General features: G+C 37.1%; 1 protein-coding gene across 3 annotated transcripts in view; it reads left to right on the top strand.

The window, feature by feature from the left end:
- Positions 1-20,826, top strand: part of LOC121295531 (ankyrin-2-like) — a 239,531-nt gene that overhangs the window by 10,243 nt on the left and 208,462 nt on the right. Inside the window, exon 1 of one of the 3 annotated variants that reach the window (XM_041220318.1) lies at positions 19,116-19,180. The exons of the other annotated variants lie outside the window; for them this stretch is intronic. The gene's annotated coding sequence lies outside the window, so the exon portion shown is untranslated. Of the gene's footprint in view, positions 1-19,115; positions 19,181-20,826 lie in introns of those variants that run through there. 3 annotated transcript variants of the gene reach the window in all.

The following is a 20,826-nucleotide window of genomic DNA, read 5'->3' as shown; positions in this document are numbered from 1 at the left end:
TAACCCTGTGACCTGTTACACAGCCACATTAGATGAAACAGTGCTAACTGCATGCAGGATAGTAGTATGATTTTGGTTCGGGTGAAGTTTTGTTGCCTTAAAGACAATGTATTTCATGTGGTTTTCAGTTTTCTATTCAGTCTCCTGTAACTGGCTGAATTTACTAGTTAAAAAAGAAATGCACATGGAGACAGGTGCTGCCCACTATGTAGGCCATTTTTCCAGACATTTTTTATAACATGTATCCTATTCAGCTTGTTGGACATGGGCTAGAGAAGAGACCGCACACTTCAGATAATAATATTATTTAATAATAATTATTTAGCATATATATATATATATATATATATATATATATATATATATATATATATATATATATATATATATATATATATATATAATTATCACATTTCATTGCTAATTCTTATTTTAAACTGTTCAAGCGCTTTGTGATGGTGGTCCACTATGAAAGGCCTGTTACCTACAAAAGCTGGATGTAAAAAAAAAAAAATGTTCTTTATATTTTTCATTGACTGTTGAAAGCCATGCTTTAGGAAGAGACATTTTTTATCCATCAAATGCATTTTCTAGTCTCATTACAAGTGACTAGCACCTGGTGTCTGTTGGTAACACAATCCCTGGAGAATCCACTCTGCCTCAGGTCACAGCCTCTGTTGTGTCTGTAGCAGACATGTCTGTACTCTTTCTCTTTAACAATCTAAGTTGTACACACAGTGCCATTAAACCATTAGGTTAACATTCTAAACATATGTTTATGTTTTTTTGACATATCTTTTTAGACATCAGGTAACATATGTCAAAAATGTAGTAAAGATTATCAGGACATTTTATTATTATTATGAAGAAGAAGAAGAAGAAGAAAGAAGAAGAAGAAGAAGAAGAAGAAGAAGAAGAAGAAGAAGAAGGCGGTGATGACCATTCTCTATAGTCAAATCGAATGACATGCAAAAAATCTATAATAAAAATAGGATAAGATTTTGCAAATTGTAAATATGGCAACGGCCATCATCCGGCCATCATCCGGCCATCATCCGGTCCAATGTGAATACTGCTGGCACATGGTTTCTGTATTTGAGGGTAGCCCTTGGTTTTGTATTTATAATTAACATCTATGTCTAATAATAAGTACTTTCAAGTAGTTTACAGATATGTTGAATCTGGGCTTAGCGCTGGACACTAATTCCTGGATTTAAAATGGTCAGTTTTTAAAACCACAGTAGTGTTTTTCTATGACAAACATAGTGCAGCGTTGCTTGTACACAAGCATGGTGCATATAGTATATATTAAGTTTAACAGGCATATAGAACAGATCTTACAGATGTTTAAAATCCAGATATTGGTATTGTGTTTGAAGTTATAGCAGCATCTTTAATACATAAAGTAATGGCATAACCATTAGGTATAAATTCAGTGTTAACAGTAAATATTGTGGGAGGAGGGATGCCAGGTTTTTAATATAATGTGGACTCAACCCTCCGTTGTCTGTGTGTGGTTTTTTTTTTTTTGGTGAAATAAAGTAAATTCCTCTTTGTTTTGTGTATTTATACTCTGTACTTCCCCTGCCAGCTAAAGCATGTATTAGTGGACACAATCTAGTGGGAAAAATACTTTCTGAATGTCCTGAACCTTCCAAAAATATGTACCGCACAGATATACATTTCACCAAATGTCAGAAATTCATTGTCATATCTATTCTTATTTTTCTGCATCTACACGTGTCCAGTCACATCTGACCGACCACATGTTGACATCAAGAAAGAAGGCTGTCTCAATGTCTTACAGAGATTGTGTCTGATCCAATTCAGAGCAAAAATGCAGCATTAGCATTCAGTAGCATTTCTAAGAGTTTTTGGTGTTCTACTGTTTACTGACTGCCAAGCATGTCAATTACGGGGCGAAGCAGCTGGATGGTTACTTACAGAAAAGAAGGCCCAGAACGGATGGGTACAACCCTCCAGCTGAAAATGATCATGTAAGCACAAGGACGGCAAACAGAGATTAAACATAGTTTAGTACCAGATATGTTTTAAAATTAAAATAGATGCTTACTAAAACATACAGCAAAACTACACATGTGTGACCTAATTAGCGAATTGATGTGCATGGTGTAGAAAATGTATGGAATGAGCTATAATTATTTTAAATGTGTATTTGAAAATAATAAATGTTCAAGTCAATTCAACTTACATAACCTCACCAGCAACTAGGCACATCTTACTATGTGTTCCAGGTAATGTGTGAGAGTGGTGTTTGATGCATTTCTTGTCATAACATGCAAGAGATTATCAAAATGTTCCTGTTCAATGGCATACTAGACTTGCAGTGCTTCAGTGGGCAATGTGAAAATGTCACACAGTTTCTCTGCAGCTGTTTCTAAATAATAAAGTCTCTAAATGGTGCATCTTTTATTTTACTATGCAGATGAAACCTAAGGTATAGTTTACCAGTTCTCTAGCCATGAAGTATGTAATTGTTTCTGTGTGTGTGTGTGTGTGTGTGTGTGTGTGTGTGTGTGTGTGTGTGTGTGTGTGTGTCTGTGTGTGTGAGAGAGTGTGTGTCAGTTTACATGAAGGACACAGTACTAATATACAGAAGGAATTAGTTTTGTTTTTTAACAGTAGACTTTATTCTTGTAATGTTTTATGGTAATGCACATTATGGTTAATCTACGGTGTATTCTAATGTCATATTAGAATAATGAACTGCACTGTCATTCAGTTTGATCTTGAATGTAATGAGTATGTGAACAGCTGTTCTATGGCCATAAAGGAATTACAAAATATTTTGCAAATGTGTTGACATAAGTTAACTTGGTGCAGTTTGAAGCCAGCTGGGATGAAGAAAAGGTATGATTTTATTCATAAGTTCCCAATGACATACCCTTTTGAGCAAATTGATTATATAAAGGAAAACTCTGATTAAATAGAATACCAGATGTAATCTGCTGCATAGTATTTCATAATGTAAGCTTTTAATTTTTAAAAGTACAAAAGTCTTAATAGATAAGTCAGTGTTCTGTGTAGGCACCAATAACTTGAGGCTTATAAAATAAAGCAAAATATATATATATATATATATATATATATATATATATATATATATATATTATATATAATATATATAATTATATCTATATATATATATAACATTATAAATATAAAAATATTTTAATACTAAAATAGTGACCTGTATTTGTATTACTTGTTGTTTGACCTTAGTGTATAGATCACTACCACTCTTACAATGTTGTTTTATATATTTGAAGAAGAAACCAAAAAATTACACATCCCATGTAAATCAAAAGGAGTGACCCTGAACATTGTGAAATATGTATGTGCGTTCAATACATATCACTCCCAACCCCACCTCCTTAATCCACAACCCCACTAAAATGATGTTAGCAAGTCACCTTTTAACAGTTTAACATATCATTTCACTCTATAGTTCAAGTGTTGGAAAACTAAACAGGTTGTGTGTACAGTATGACTTAAATCCCCTATTGCTGTAGAATTCACACACATTCAAAAGAAGGGAAGGTTTTTTAGGATTGTTTCTCACCCCAGGGAAACAAAGTTGAAATATATAAAGATTAATCTCTGGCGGAATTTGTCCATCAGAGTGTAAATGATGGTGAGTATCATAATATGTGTATATTATTAGGTAGATATTTTAGGAGGTGAAGTTAAAGGCTGAAATTAAAACATTTAGAGAAGTACAAGTAGAGAAATTGCTTAACTAACCTCAGGCAGTGTATATTTTATTATAGAATAAATGTAATTCCTTGCCAGCCTTAGAAATAACATCTATTCAGAATTTGATTAAAAAAAAAAAGCCAAACACCACCTGCTGTGATGAAGCATTCAGCCTTGTTCCCTCCTTTTTGTAATGCTGACCTCTCTACAAGTGATGGATACAGTGTTGTATGTATTTGTGTTGCATTGACCAGAAATCAACTTGTCATTTATATCAGACTGTATTATTAGGATTTGCACTTATATATATATATATATATATATATATATATATATATATATATATATATATATATATATATATATATATATATATATATATTATTATTATTATTATTTATTTAGCAGATGCCTTTATCTAAGGTGACTTACAGAGAGTAGGGTGTGTGAACTATGCATGCTGCAGTCACTGACAACAATGTCTCACCCGAAAGACGGAGCACAAGGAGGTTAAGTGGCTTACTCAAGGTCACAGAATGAGTCAATGAGTGAGCTGGAATTTGAACCAGGGACCTGGTTACAAGCCCTTTCTTTAACCACTGGGCAATACAGCCTCCTTATGCATAAATTACAACATATAATCCTTTTGTAGATTTCAGTTGTCTTTCTATCAAAACAAACACACAACTGCTAAACCAAAAGTATTATCACATTCATGGATCTCTAGTAGAAAATTAATTAAAAATAAAAACTGAAATTGCTTGGTTGGATAAGTGTCCACCCCCCTTGTAATAGCAATCCTAAATTAGCTCAGGTGCAACCACTCGCCTTCAAAATCACTCCAATTTAAGTGGCTTCCACCTGTGTTAAATTGTAGTGATTCACATGATTACAGGATAAATTCAGCAGTTCCCGTAGGTTCCCTCTGCTGGGTAGTGCATTTCAAAACAAAGACTCAACCATGAACACCAAGGCGCTTTCAAAAGAAGTCCGGGACAAAGTTGTTGAAAGGCGCAGATCAGAGGATGGGTATAACAAAATGTCAAAGGCCTTGAATATCCCTTGGAGCACGGTCAAGATTATTATTAAGAAGTGATTATTATTAAGAAGAATGACCGTGCAAGAAGGAGACTGATCAGAGAGGCTACCAAGAGGCCAATGGCAACTTTGCAAGAGCTACAGGCTTTTATGGCCAAGACTGGTCAAAGTGTGCATGTGACAACAATATCCCAAGCACTCTACAAATCTGGCCTGTATGGTAGGATGACAAGAAGGAAGCCATTATTCAAGAAAGCCCACCTTGAATCCCATTTTAAGTATGCCCAAAAAAACACTCACATTCTGTAGCCATGTGGCAAAAAGTTTTGTGGTCTGACAAAACTAAAATGGAACTTGTGGCCTAAATGCAAAGTGTTATGTTTGGCACAAACCCAACACAGTGTATCACCCAAAGAACACCATCCCTACTGTGTCAGGATATAAGGGAAAATGAATGGAGCAAAGTAAAGAGAAGTCCTTGAGGAAAACCTGCTGTCCTCTCCAAGAAAGCTGAAACTGGGATGGAAGTTCACCTTTCAGCATGACAACTACCCAAAGCACATAGCCAAAGCAACACTGGAGTGGCTAAGGAACAAAAGGGTAAATGTCCTTAAGTGGTCCAGACAGAGCCTAACCTAAATCCAATCGAAAATCTGTGGCATAACTTGAAGATTGCTATCCATCAATGCTCCCCAAGGAACTTGACAGCTGGAACAGTTTTGTAAAGAAGAATGGTCAAATATTGGTGTAGATGTAGGTGTGCAAAGTTGGTAGAGACCTATCCCAACAAATTCATAGCTGTAATTGCTGCTAAAGGTGCTTCCACCAAGTATTAACTCAGGGGGGTGGAGACTTATCCAATTATGATCTTTCAGTTTTGTATTTTTAATATAGAATTTTTTTCTCAATAAAAACTTTATTCCCCTTAATAGTATTGGGTGTAGATAAGTGGGAAAAAATCCTCATTTAAATGCATGAAACTCTGAGACACTGACACAACAAAATGTGAAAAAAGTTCAAGGGGGGGTGTAGACTTTCTATAAGCACTGTATATATATATATATATATATATATATATATATATATATATATATATATATATATATACACACACACACACACACACACACACACACACACACACACACACACACACACACACACACACCGTATATATATATAGATCTATATATATATATATGGATATATATATATATACTATATATTATATATATATAATGTGTGTGTGTAGTATTTTACCACACATCATAAAATGAAGCCGGAACAGAATGCATTGTGCAGATGACATTTACATTTAACAAAACTATGTTTTGTTATTTAGGTTCTTGCACCCTTGCGTGTATCAACGATATCCTTCGGACACCCTCTGCTGCACAACACTCGCTAGAGATCTCGCTAAGATGATGCAAATAATAATTAAATTAGTATAGTTCAGCACTGTTCATGAACATATTTTTTCTTAGTACATACGACAAAATGTGCGAAAATGCAAACTGCGGTATGTTTGCACTGCAACTGTACATATACCCTTTAATATAATAGTAATATCTGTATATAGCGCCTTTCATAGTGGACCACTGAAAGCACTTTACAGAGGTAGGCTGTGAACTATGCATTATATGCAGAGTCACTTACAATAGGATTTTACATCTCATCTGCAGGATGGAGCACAAAGAGGTTAAGTAACTTGCTTAGGGTTACACAGTGAGTTAGTCAGTGGCAGAGGTGGAATTTGTACCGGCGACCTTATGGTTACAAACCTTGGACTTTAACCACTGGCCCACACTGCCTCCTGAAGTCATAGGGGGCCTTGAGCCAAAAGAAAAACTTGCATTGGATGAAATATAGAGCTCTAAAAACTATTGTACAGCTTAACTATTCTACCACCTTTGCTTTGGGAAGTTTGCACTATAACTTTTTAGTACTGCGTTTACCTTGGTTTAACATGATTTACCATACATGACTATGCTTTGCCATGATATATTTTATTTTATGTGTGTAAACTTTTTATTCTCATATATTAATATTTCCTACAAAAGAAAGCACACTTCCCTGAAACTAATAAAGGATCATACATAATCTCGAGCTATTTTTTTTTTCCCCAAAATGTTTTTTCATTGAACTTGTACCTCGAAATACATGATTTATGACACAACTTTGATGTCCTTTTTGTTAGGAAACAAGCAGCCCTTTTAAATTGCTTTCAAAAGATTCCCATTCTCACAGGAACTGTGCCAGAAGATGGCATTGCTGCTTATAGGGCAGCCATCTCCATTGCAACAAGTCATTTACAGTGGGTTGAAAGGCAGTAGTTCAAAAGTCCATTAGTGTTTGTCAGCCTGGGAGGAAATTAATCTCTCTTTACATCCCATCAAGGACAGTGCCATTACAGCCCCTAGACCTGCCCTGGAAAACATGATTGTGTTACAAAAGTCTTCCCAGTCTTCCCATGAACTTCTGCTGAAACTGAAAGTACTGGTACAATTCATTTATCAAACAATTTTGGAAAAAGTAAACGTTTTTCTTTATAACAATGACATATTATTAGATTTTATAATGAGATGATTAAGAGCAGCATCTAGATTACACAAGTACTGGTGTTCTGACCAAATTGGTAATCATCCCATATACTGAATATTGTAAGGCTTGCTTCCTATTTGTGTCATATGTGAGTTGCAAAACCTAGAGGTGGAGGACAAGGATGGATAGTCATTGGCATCAGATAGCCAGATTCCACAAGCTGCAGGTGTTTTTAACATCACACACATGTCTATGTTTTACAAATAATAATTACAAAAATGTCATCCTTCCTTATCCAAGAAGAATCAAATCTGGTCTCAAGGACAAACCTAATTTACGCCTCTATAAATATGGGGGCAATCATATCAGCATTATAAAACTGAAAGGCTGTAAACTATGGCCTGTGCCTTTGTGAGAATTGGATATGGGCCTTGACATTAAACCTCATTTGTAACATCTTTACTTCAGAATTTCCACCTTTTTTTTTGTTTGTTTTTGTTTTTGTAAATGTTGTTCTTCTTTCCCATTCGCCAATAATAATATTTTTGTCATTTTGATTAATCTCTGGTGCATCGAATCAGAGTCAGTTTGACATAAAACTATATGCAGTATGACAAGGCAAATTAAGTTTAAACTAAAGGAGAATACTGATGCAGTACATGTTTTGATCCCTGTGTCAAACCATTTTCTAATGTAATTATTAATTAGTCTCCCTAACTGCGTGGATATGTATTAGTGTTTGTGAGGGGTCAAGGATGAGTGGTCACTTTTATTAAAGTTAACAAAAAATGGCTTTTCCAGCAAAGCCTTTCTGCACGTGTGCTCTCAGTCCTACGGTCCTCCTGAACTGAACTGCATGGCTGGCTATAACCTTTATAATCACCTGCATTTTACAGGTGGATTGATTTATCCTTAATTTATTAATCACACTGACAATCAAAGGTGCCAGTTTCCTCCATTCTAGCCACATTCTCAAATGGCTGGAATCGAGGGAGCTAGGAGCCAAAGTACTTGCAGGGTACAATAAAATATCAAAACTACCATAAAATATAACAAGAATGTGACAAGGCACACTTCACCCTGCCACAGTGTTCCCAATTGTTTTTTTTTGTTTTGTTTTTTTATTTATTTTTTTATGGTATACAAACCCCTTGTATCCTTATATGGGGAAAATGAAATTCACTGGGTAAGTGATTTACCCCCCTAAATATCTTCTTTGTAGATAGAAACGCCAACCCTTCCTGCTCTGTAGAATAGACATGCTTTTAAAAGCGTAGTTTGCAAATCTATTTTGTCTTTCTGTAATTCACCTTTGCACAACTGATGCAATTAGCATTGGTCTACTACGTACTATAATTGCGTGCTTGGCAGAGCGCCTAGTTATTTAAAATCTTATTTCTGTAAAAAAATAAATAATTTAAAGCAATTCAAGATGATCTGTCTGCTGGTTTTTGCTGCAGTGTCAGTGCCTATGAGGTACACCCCCAGTCTAGCATGTCTGCTGCCAGATGAGGTTCTGTCTGTACAAGGATGACATTTTTCATCACATACTGCAGCTATAACAAAAAATCTAGTCCAACTGGATGCTTTTTTAATATTTTTCAAATATGTATTGAAATGTGCACCAGTAAGTAGAGTGGAAACATATAGTTTAAGCCAGGTATTTTTTTTTTTTTTTTTTTTACCTAAATAAGCTCTTTATTTTCACTTATAGTAATTAACAGGTTATTGGGCAGTACCATACGATGCTACCATAAATACTAATCGGAAGGGGTTTGATATTTTGACATTTCTATGCAGGACAAGATAGCATAAGGTAACATACACCAATGGCTTCAAATAAAAATCTAAGTTATTTTGCTGTCATAGCTATACCAAAGGGAGATTCAATTAAAAAAAATAATAATTTCAGTACAAATTTCCACAGGATAAGCAAATATTCTTACTGGCATTTTTTTTAATCGTGTATTATAGGTTGTATCAGTTTAGTTGAATTGGACAGATAGCAGGAATAACTGGCATCATTTTCCAAGTCCTTTGCTTTTTTTTATGTGTTAGCAAGGTAATATAAGCTGTTTGAGCTACACACAAAATGAATACTGTTCATATGGTACAGTACATACATTTAAAGTCTGTCACAGTATATATATATATATATATATATATATATATATATATATATATATATATATATATATATATATATATATATATATATGTATGAATTAGATAACAAACATTTGTGTAATTAGATTTATTTTAGGGGCCATTAAATGTTGGCTTCTGTTAATATAAGGGGTGGTTGTTGCTGATAAGCTTTAACTTTCCATTCCCTGCAGTACGTCTCGTTTTGTTTGATAAGCTTTTGCAGATGTTATCAAAGGATACCTACTCCAGCATGTATTGACCAGGCATCCTACATGATTAGCCCTTATTTTATTCCTACCAAATTAGGATAAATTGAGTTGACTATTTCTATTAAAAAGGTTATAAAATTGCATGTATATATTGTAGCGTTTGTGTGGCAATGAAGGAGGCTCATTCAGAATTTGCAGGTTCTCAATTGCACGGTTTGCTAAGCTGGGACTCTACACTGGGCAAGTAATAGTGTGCTGCTTTACCAGCCAGTGGTACAACTACAGCTGTGCAGCGTAGTGCTACTCAGACTGTGACAAATAATAAGTCACGAAGTGTTGTCTCTGGTTTCTCTTTGCTGTAGTCTTGCTTCTCTTCTGCTCTCCTTAACTGTCTTCTGCATTCTTTTTCTCACTCCAGCTTGTCTCTCCGTCTCAGCAGCAGCCCAGCCCCTTACTTATTCCTGTATCCAGGGCAAGCCCGCGGTGCACCAGCCACCAATCCCAAGCAGACACAGCTTCCCGCTCTCGATCCCCTGAGGGTTGCAACATCTCATCCCTTGGTTTTGCCAACAGTGTTGCAACTGGGTACTACTAGTGTGGCAAGTCGTGCCTGATTGGTGGTGATTCATCTGTCTCTGACTTCCTGAACACCTGCTGCATTGCACTCTTGACCCTTCCTGAACGAGGTTACAGCAAACCCAGGGTTGTTACAATATTAATAGTGCAGACTGAATCGTTTATGTTCAGATTTCATATATGTGAAGGTTGCTTCCTCTGCAACATGTCTGTTATAATGTACAAGGTACATTTTGAAGCAAAGTACAGGGCGATTATAAAGTAAGACATTCACTTCAGTATGGCTTAGCGTCAAATGTATTGGTCATTGTCAGGATGTGAGTGGTGCAGCAATAAATACAATCCCAGGTGCTCACACGTGCACTTACAGTTGCAGTGATGTGGCAGTACAGTTGCTCTGGGTGGTAGTGCTGGCTTCATTGCTTCAGCTCTCGTTCAGTACTCGCCTGTCAAAACACAAATACAAAACAAACAAGCAGCTCTCCGGCTTGTCAGCATGTCAGCATAAGGGGCTGTACTCATGTAGTTGTGTCCCCTTTGTATTTCCAAACTGCTTCCTGTGATCAGCACGACACCATGGTCTATCCAACTGCCGCTCACAACACACTTAAAGAGAGATCCTTTCAACAAGATGCCCGACTTCTGGTTCCATCCTACCATTGAGTCGGCCCATCCCCGGGAAGGCGTATCACCAAGGTTACTTAGCACCCTTCCTGGTCAAGACGTAGATTTGCAGCTCACATTCGTTTTCTCACTTTCACAGTCATACAATCCCATAAGTTGCACATATGGCAATAGGGGGAGCCACAAACTGCACAGTAGTCTGCATTATTCCTTACATTTTCGTAGAAGTGTTCCACTAGGACAACTTGCTGGTCCAGTGTCAGCTTAGTGTGGCATGGCAGATTTTGAAAGATGACCATAAACACATACTGTATTAATGTTTTGGGTGTGCTCTTTTGATTACCACTTAACAATTATGTAACATAATAACGTTATTTTGCTGAGACAAACCATTGTTTTCGGTATATATCACACACTGTTTAAGAATAGTTATATTCTGGTAACAGTGTGCTCTGGTAACAGTTTTCTAATTAGAATGGTGTATTTGATAGGGTTGTGTACAATCGGTATGCATTATACAACTCAAGACTGCTCAGTCATGCTTGTTATACCCAGAATGCACATGCATAAAGTAGTTTAAATACCACAGACCTTTGGATGAAGATGAGTTAATTTAGATTTTATTTTTTATAGCTTTTTAAATTATTGCAGCATTGCATGTTACGTTTCTAATTATTTTAAATGCTGATGTTGGAGTTTAAGCTTTATAGTACACAACAACTGAATTTACTGTGCCCTATTTTAAACTTGTTCTGAGTAGTTTCTGGTTCGTTTTATACTGTGCAGTTGTTTTATCCCTCTCTGAAAATTGCCCTGGGCCTTTTGAACTTGCTTCAAAAGGGCTTATATTTTATTATTCAGAATGGCAAGGCTTTACATCATTCTTTGGAAAAATATTTTTTTCTTAGGAACGTTTATTTATTTGTTCATAATAATGATGTAGGATGATTTACTGGGGACCAGTCCACATGTATTTACAGTTTATTAGCCTAAAATTACATTTTTAACATTTCATTAAAAATGAATGGGCAGTGAATGTATTAGTTTTGAATTGAACCTCAATTTTAAGCAATTTAAATGTTAACCATTTAATGCACTTCAATATTCCTGCCAGCTGACCTTTAGCTGATTCCTGATGTTTAAGTGAGCTCACTATACTGTCCATCTGGTTCTTTTTTCTGGGATCCTAATTACCAAATCTGCGAGTCTCTGTGGTAGCACCCATGACAAGGATTGATGGAGCTTCTCTGGCCACAGTGGTTTCCTGGTCTGGTGTTTCTGTCCAGAAGGACAGTGTGTTGTCAGTTTTTACTGGATCCGCTTTTCAATACATTTGAGTACCTTGGATTTTGTTTAAAACTGTGGAGGGGTCTGTGACAAGAATGACGGTTAGTACTAATGTGCCAAGTATGTCTAAAATTACTTAGGGTCAAAGTTGGTGAGGAGAAACCAATCTGGCACCTTTTTAATAAGCAACATCATTACAGATTGTTTTTTATTTTTGTACTGGAGAGGTTTGCCAATTTTATTTTAAACCACATGATTCTACTCATTTCTGGTGTGGCATTTGTATAGCAGCCTTTACTGTTTTGTGTGATGTAATACTTCTTCATTGTGTATGTTATTTTTCTAGAAAGTATTAAATGCAACTTTGAAAATCATTTTGAAATGTCTTTGTTTATAGATATGTATGTACAACATTTAAAAGAAATCATTATGGCTATGCATTCTAATATGCCGACCTTTTTTGCATTTTAATGTTTTTACCATTTGCTGTACTTTGTCTGATATAGATACATAATGGCCGGACATGCCTGCGGCTTTACAGGCAATTTGCACCTTTCTTGGAAGAGTCATGGTGCTCAGATAATCAGTTTACTGGCAGAATTCAGCAACATACTTGCATTAGGATAAAGGGAGAGAGCAGTGTCGTTAAATCTCATTACCATACTCTGATACCAGGCCAGTGGATGATTTCATGTCTGAGTATATAGCAGACTGAGGCAGTAATCTCCCTGAAAACCATACTCAATTGAATGTGAACTGCACTAAATACCCAACTATGCAAACATATTTGTGTAATTCTGTCTTACTTATCAACGAATAGGTTCCACAGGTGTAAAAATGTAATTTAACTGAATTGAAGTGATTTACAAGGGATACTGGACGTTTCTCACTTTCTGAAATTGAAACAAAGAAATATTATTGGCAGCTTTGCTTGTTGAACTACTTTTTAAAATTGTATTTGGCCTTAGTCTGAGTTAATTTTATTAGGGTCTTGTGGTCCAGGAAATATCAAAACTAAAATACAGAATTACATCTGTCAGATAAAATGTTGAGAGAGAGAGAGAGAGAGAGAGAGAGAGAGAGAGAGAGAGAGAGAGAGAGAGAGAGAGAGAGAGAGAGAGACTTTGACTTTTAAGATCCTTTATTTAAACATTCCAAATTATATCCATTAAAATTCAATAAAGGTAAAACACAACAAAAGTTAAGATTCCTACTGCCTCAACAGAATTAAAAAATCCTAAAATACATCATGTTCTTCTTAAAAACAGATTTTAAACTAAATAAAAGGATCATAAGAAAATCAATAAAAAACACAGTTTTTTCTGTTAAAAACAGATTAAAGCCAAAATAAAAACACTAAAAATAAAATTAAAATTAGAACAGAAACTGGAACTCCCCCTTCTCACTCACAGCACACGAGGCGTCTCCCACACACCACCTCTCCTGGAAGTCCTCCAGGTTACTGACCAGTTTAAAATAGTCAAATTCTACTCTGATCTGGGTGACCACGAGCACCCTGAACTGAACCACTAAATTGGTCAGTCCAGAACCAGAGAGTTGATTTTTTCTTGTCTTTAAAATAACCAATTTTGCCTGTCCAATTAAAAAATTAATAAGAATAACTCTCTGGATCTCCTCCACCAGGCCCCAGGGTGGGTCCAGGCATACCAGCTTGTACCACATGCTAGAGGCCACCAGATTGTTAATAACAAGCACCCAGTACTTGAAGGACAGTTGGGCCAGCAGTCCCTTCCATCTCTGCAGCCGCCCCCTCACCCTGTCCAACAGACCCTCCCAGTTCTTCTTCATGTAGTTCTCTGTTCCAAGGTGCTCCCCCAGCACATTAATGCCTGCTCTTTTCCATTCCAGCCCCTCAGGCAGGACAGAAGGGGTGTCCTCATCCCAGCTGTCCGACAGGAAGGTGTCACATTTTGCCCAGTTTACTCTGGCAGAAGATGATCTCTGGAACTCATTTAGAGTCTGCTGCAGTGCTTGGACATCAGCATCCCCACTCACAAACACAGTGACATCGTCTGTGTAGGCAGACGCCTTCACTGTGGTAGAGGAGGGTGTGGAGGGTGAGGACGGCACTATCCATCCAGCTAACCTGACCCTCAACAGGTGCAGCAGGGGCTCTATAATCAGCGAATACAGCATACCAGACAGGGCGCAGCCCTGCCTTATACCCCTGCACACTGGGAAAGGCTGACTGAGCCCATTGTTGATCTTTAAAATATTTAAAATGTTGGAATATAAAAGTCGAATATAAGAGATAAAACCAGGGCCGAACCTAAAGGCCTCCAGTGTTTTAAAGAGGTAGGTGTGGTCGACTCTATTGAAAGCCTCCTCCTGATCCAGGGAGATCACTCCTACATTAAAATCACAAATATCATTTACAGATAAAAAATCTCTATTAAAAAACAAGTTATCAAAAATAGAGCGACCCGGGAATACAATATGTTTGGTCTATATGTACCACAGTTCCAATAATTGTTTTTAATCTATTAGCGATTGTTTTTGATAAAATCTTTAAATCAGAACATAAAAGTGACACAGGTCTCCAATTCCTAAGCTGGCAAAGGTCTCCCTTCTTGGGCAGCAGTGTAACCACTGCCCTGCAGCAGCTAAGAGGCAGTTCCTTGTGGCTGAGGCTCTTTCACAGAACCTGGAGCAAATCCTCCCCCGTTATATCCCAGAAAATTTTATAAAATTCTGCTGACAGTCCATCGATCCTGGGACCCTTTCTGCTGGAGAGCTGCTTGACAACAGCAGTCATCTCCTGGTGGGTCAGCGGTACGTCCAGCTGAATCTGCTCTTCCTCAGTGAGGCTGGGTAACCCCTAGAGCAGCTGCTTAGTGTCCTCTAGGTAGCACAGTTCTTTATTATAAACTTCCTTATAAAAACACATCGCCTCTCTGCTGATTTCCTCCCGAGTGTGCTGTTCTTTCCCACCAGGAGTCCTGATACAGCACAGCTGTCTATTGTCTGCTCTGTTCCTTTCCAGGTTGAAGAAGAAACTGGTGGGGGCATCCATGTCTCTCAACTCCATTAATCTGAAATTCACAATCGCCCCCTTCATTCTTTCCTTCATCAAGCTCCCCAGCGCGAGTTTTTGCTCTTTTAGGTTCTCCAGGGTCTGTTCTTTAAATTCTGAATTTAAACTTTCCTCTAGAAGGAGGATTTTTGACTCCAGCCTCTCACTGCTGTGTTCAGTGACCTGGTTGCATTTATAGTATATTGTTGACAAAAACATTTAATTTGTATTTTGCCAATGTTCCACCACTGTTTTAAATCTTTATATTGTGCTTGTTCTTTTTTACAAATTATCCAAAAAAGTTTGAATTGTTGTCTGAATTTTACATCTTGTAGTAATTTTACATTGAAATGTCAGTAAGATGTTCTGTGGGGTTCTGATTGAATTATTACTGTAATTAATAGACAGTGGTGGTCGGAGAGACTACTGGGGATGATTCTTGCATTGATGAATTTATTTAAATCATTTTTAGAAGTATAAAACCAGTCTAGTCTCTCTCTATATACACAGTTTGTGTGATATTGAGACCACGTATATTGTCCTGAACTGGCGTGCAGGCATCTCCATATGTCAACCAGGTCACTGGACTCTAACATTGCAGCCATCTCTCTGGAGGACTGAGATGTGGTTCATCATTATTAATCTATCAATATTAAAATTAACAGTACAATTAAAATCTCCTCCTAGTACCACCACATCGTTATTATTAATATTAAAAAGAGCTTCCTTTCATTTCTTAAAAAATAAAATTAATTCCCCCTCTCTATTGGGGGCATAAATATTAATAAAAACATACACTGTACTGTCCAGCCTAGCTCTTACTTTTAAAATCCTTCCTTTCTCTATTTCCTCCATATCTAGTAAAACTGCCCCTAGGCTGGGTTTAAAAGGTACGGCTACCCCTGCACTAGTACTAACGCCGTGACTCATCACGCACAACCCCTTCCACTCCGTTCGCCACGCCTCCTCATTCTCCTGATCCGAATGCGTTTCCTGCAGAAACACCACCCATGCCTGCTTCTGCACTAAAAACTCTACTAGCTGTGCCCTCTTAAAAGACTGTCTACAGCCGTTTAGATTAAAAGAAACAAAAACGCACTTTTCAATCATGGCTATAAAAACTAACTGACTAAAACAAGTAATAAAAGAAGTTGCATAAAATGCAGCCATTTTTAAACAAGAGATTTTGAATCACTGTTAAAAACAATTTTTAAAAATCTATAACTTTTTGGCTGATCAAATTCTTCTGTTGTTGCCTTCCTTGTGATAACTTGAGCAGAGTGGAGAAATAACCTTAAATCAGGGAAAAAACTGTCTATTTCTACTCCCCTTTTCCCTTTTGTTTCTTTCATAAAATCATTTACCTGCTCAAGCGTATATATTTTTTTCTTACTGACGGGTTGGCTATCAGGTTGTCTGAGATAAGCGAGGAGTCAGAGAGGTCCCCCTCCATCTCTTCCGCGCTGTCCTCTCCCTCGCCCCCGAGAATCCGCTCCTCCAAAGCTCCCCCCGACTTCTCGACACCGGTTTCTGCCACAGCAGTCAATATTTCATGCGGCTGAGATTCAGCCAGCGGAGAGTCTTGCACCGTGCCCGCCTCACCCTCTGCTGTGTTCTCTTCCTCCACATTGGGAGGGACTGACGCCCCGTCTGGAGCTTGTAGTCTGTCTGTCTGCACGGGTAAGGAGTTCTGCACTGGCTGCGCTCTGCCATCCGGTAGCTCTGCAGCCTTCTGTTTAAATTGTTTCTTTTTAGCTACTACCTTGAATGGTTCTTCACCATTCTCAGTAGTAGCTGTATTTTCCTCCGAACCCATCAGTGAAAGACTATGGCTGGGTCTCTTTGTGCGAGGCCTTGGTGTTGTTGGTTCTACTCCTGTTTCCTCCGGCACTGGATCGCCTCCTCCTTGGTCAGCACAGGCTCGCTCTGTGGCTGCGATGCAGGAGCCAACTCTTCCTCCCGCTCATCCCCAACACTCCCGACTTCCTCCCTGCCAGCATCGCCCTGTTCCTGCCCTGTCTCTGCTCTAGCCTGCCTTCTTGGGCAGGCTTTCCTCTGGTGTCCCTGTTCTCCACAGTAAAAACATCTCAGCGACTCAGAACTGACAAACACCACACAATTCATCCCTTCTACATTAAAATTCCAGGCTACATGTATAACTTGATTTGAATGTTTTAGTAACACAAATTCCTGCCTTCTAAATGACATGACGTGCCTAACGCTGTTATTTTTGCAACCCAGTGGGATTCCCTTAATTGGGGACACAAGTTTACCATAGCGAGATAAGTTATTTTCTAATGGCTCATTTTTTAAAAACGGGGACACATTAGAAATAATAACTTTCGTTACCGGGGTTACTAGAGGGGAAACCTGAACAAATTCACCTTTTACTGTAAAGCCTTCCTCAACCAACTTGTTTACCAGCGACACCTCCACTAAAAATATTACCAGCGCTTTATTCATTCTTGACGCTGACCTAATATTTTCAAACCCCACCACCTCTCCTACTGCCAGCAGGCATTCCTCCACCGAAACCCTGGGGTCAGGCAGGCAGCGGATCCCGTGTCGGCAGGTGAGAGCCCCCAGCCCGCCTGAATGAGACCCCATAACGGGATCTCCAAACACACACCACTAACCTATAAACAAACAAACACAGACCACTAACCTATGAACAAACAAACAAACACACAAAGAACAACTAAGTAACTATAAATAAATAAATAAATAAATAAATAAATAAATAAATAAATAAATAAAAAGTTTTTAATATCCCGGTCGTACCGCACCGGCGTTCCACCTCTCTGCAAGCCCTTCCCACAATCCTCCACGAGTTAGAGAGAGAGAGAGAGAGAGAGAGAGAGAGAGAGAGAGAGAGAGAGAGAGAGAGAGAGAGAGAGAGAGACTAAAACTGTAATGGAAACGCTTTAAAACTCACTGTACAGGCAGGGTATTGCTGTACGATGCTTCATAAAAAACTCAGCTTCAGTATTCAGAAAAAGTGGAATCAAATTCTTAGGTCATCCAACTATTGCACAACAATTGCAGGGACAGTAATGTATTTTATGTTACGTATGGCAATTTTTGTAAATTATAGATATTTTGTCCATGGGAGCTATTGATGGCTACAGTGCTCTCTCTGTATTTCGCAGTGTGATGTATCAAAAATACATAAAATATCGACAGTGAGTTAGTGAAAGGCTCTTTAACAGAAAAAAAAAAAAATATTAGTTTTACTATATCCCTTGTAACTGATTATAAACAATAGCAAAAAAAAAAAAAAATGTAAGTGTATAATAGTCTTATTATTTCGAATCATAGCATGGTTAATAACATGTTTATAGACTGTTTATAATTACTTATAATGGCTACCTAAACTAAAGTGTTACCATATTTTCTCTGCATTTTAATTTGAATTAGTGGTAATATTTAGATCCTCCACTATTTAGACCATTGAAGTAAAATCATAAATTTCTTATAATAGAAATGTGTTGTCAATATTGATATGTAGTACAGCAGCACAGTATAAAAATCTAAATACATGGGTTCCCCTGGGTTTGTTAAGTCTTCCTAAGCTTCCATTTATAACATTGTTTTCTATTGTGTTTTAGCTGCAGATTGATTCACTGAATTAAGCTGATGTGTTTTAAGCTATTTTGTTAACATGCTTTCTCTGAGGTTTCAGCTCATGTCATCCACTGTATAGTATCCATGCCAAATGATTTATACATTTTTATGTAGCATCAGATATTCCTCACTGTGTAGGTAATAAACAGTGTACAGCATGGCAGATTTTATGGAGATTGGTGGATACCTCTGATGATGTGATGTGCAGGGTGGTCATGTGCTTATAGGTAAGTCCTGACTGGTTGATTGAGATCACATGCATTCCAGTAAAAGTGCTGGAGGCTGGTAGTTTGTTAATGCTCATTCATCAGGCTGGACTAGGGGCCAAACAAGCAGAGGGCATCAGCAGTTGCTGAGGAATCACATCACATAACCATTCCTAGTAAGTATCTGGTTAAATGCATCTGAATGGCAGTTGGGGAGTAAAGCAGTCATGAGAAACGCTGATAAACTAAGCAAAGCTGCATGTGGTTAGAATTGTACTCTGGTTTAAGCAAACTTTGTTTAAATATACTGCACTGGGTTTACTGTAATTCAACCTGCAGTTAATTTGCTGAAAAATAATACAACCAGATTTTTGCTGTCTTGACTTTTGTTTGCCATAAAAGCTTCAACTTTGGTTTGTCATGCTTTTGTTTTAAATACTTATAATAACACATTTTATTGGATGTTTTGTTGGTTGTTAATAGAAATGCATGTTTCATGTAGAAAGAGATGGGATAATACAGTATACTAACAATCTTGGAACATGTATTTTATCAGTGCTGTAGGGAACTCAGCTTTTTGTTTACAATATTCTGCACCTATGCTGTCTTGAGATTTTGGGAGGCATTGCAAAATTGGGACATCATTTTAAACCATGACTAATGAGGAGCTTTTTAGAAAAGTTCATTGTAATAGTATAATATTACCTCAACTTCACCCTTTTTCCCTACTTTTGCTTTCCTTCAATATCATTAAAAAAAGGTTGATGTTTCCTTTTCTTGAAGCCTAATGATACTGTACCTTGTCTTGTGCCAATGACATTCTGACGTTTGTTATGTTGCACACACAACATTTGATAAATGTGTCTTTCGTTACCTATAATTGTACAGTAAAAGCTACATTGCAAAGACATAATGAAATAACTTAATTGTACTTGTTACTTCCATATTTTTTTTTTTTTTTTTTTTTTTGTGGGGGGGATAGCATGTAGAAATGTGTAATACATACCAGTATAATTATTACTCATAGTGTAAGCTTTTCACTGCAGTCAGCCTTTTTGTTTCTTGAAAATTTTGAACACATTTTCTCACAGCTAACAAACACTAAGTGAGTTAAAATTTTATAAATTAACTTCTACATTTATACCATGTTTTATTTTTTTGTCCTTTAACACAACTAAGCACATTTTTCCCTAGAGCAAACTGGGTAACTTGTCATATTTGCCAAACTTCTCTATGATTTGGCACTGTTTATAATGGTGACCCATTATTTTTATGAATGGAAAAATATATCAGCATTCTACAACTACTTAGTCGCTGGTGGGGCAGTTAGACGGTTGTTCTGGAACTCTCTTGGTGTGTGAAACATAACAGTGTTTACAAAAATGGGGCAAACTTACATGTGCTTCATAGTAAAGCCATTACAATGAATATGTAAATACTATGTTGGAAAACATAACTGGCCAGTACAATGCAGGGAAGTAATATAAAGGTATTAACCACTATTATGCATATACTGTACAATTGTGTACTGTTAACACAGTAGCAAAAAACAGATCTTCTACTGTAGCTTTCATTTGAGTTTTTTAAATGTTAGTTCTTGATGCCATTCATCACAGATATATGTGAAGGTGAAGGGAAGGTATTTGTTTCCTAAAAGTATCCATTACTATTTAAAAATTAAAAAAAATAGAAAGATCAAATGCACACTCGGTAAATTCTGTTGTTGGATTAATGTGATTTAAAAGGTCACGAAGCATTAGCTTTGTAAGAAGAGTGAAGTGATGTCCATCTGTTCATTTCTCAGGCACACCAGGCACATAAC

Source organism: Polyodon spathula, chromosome 2, assembly GCF_017654505.1.
Source record: "Polyodon spathula isolate WHYD16114869_AA chromosome 2, ASM1765450v1, whole genome shotgun sequence".
NCBI lineage: Eukaryota > Metazoa > Chordata > Actinopteri > Acipenseriformes > Polyodontidae > Polyodon > Polyodon spathula.
The sequence above is the reverse complement of the archived record's forward strand: the minus strand, read 5'-3'. Positions and strand labels throughout refer to the sequence as shown.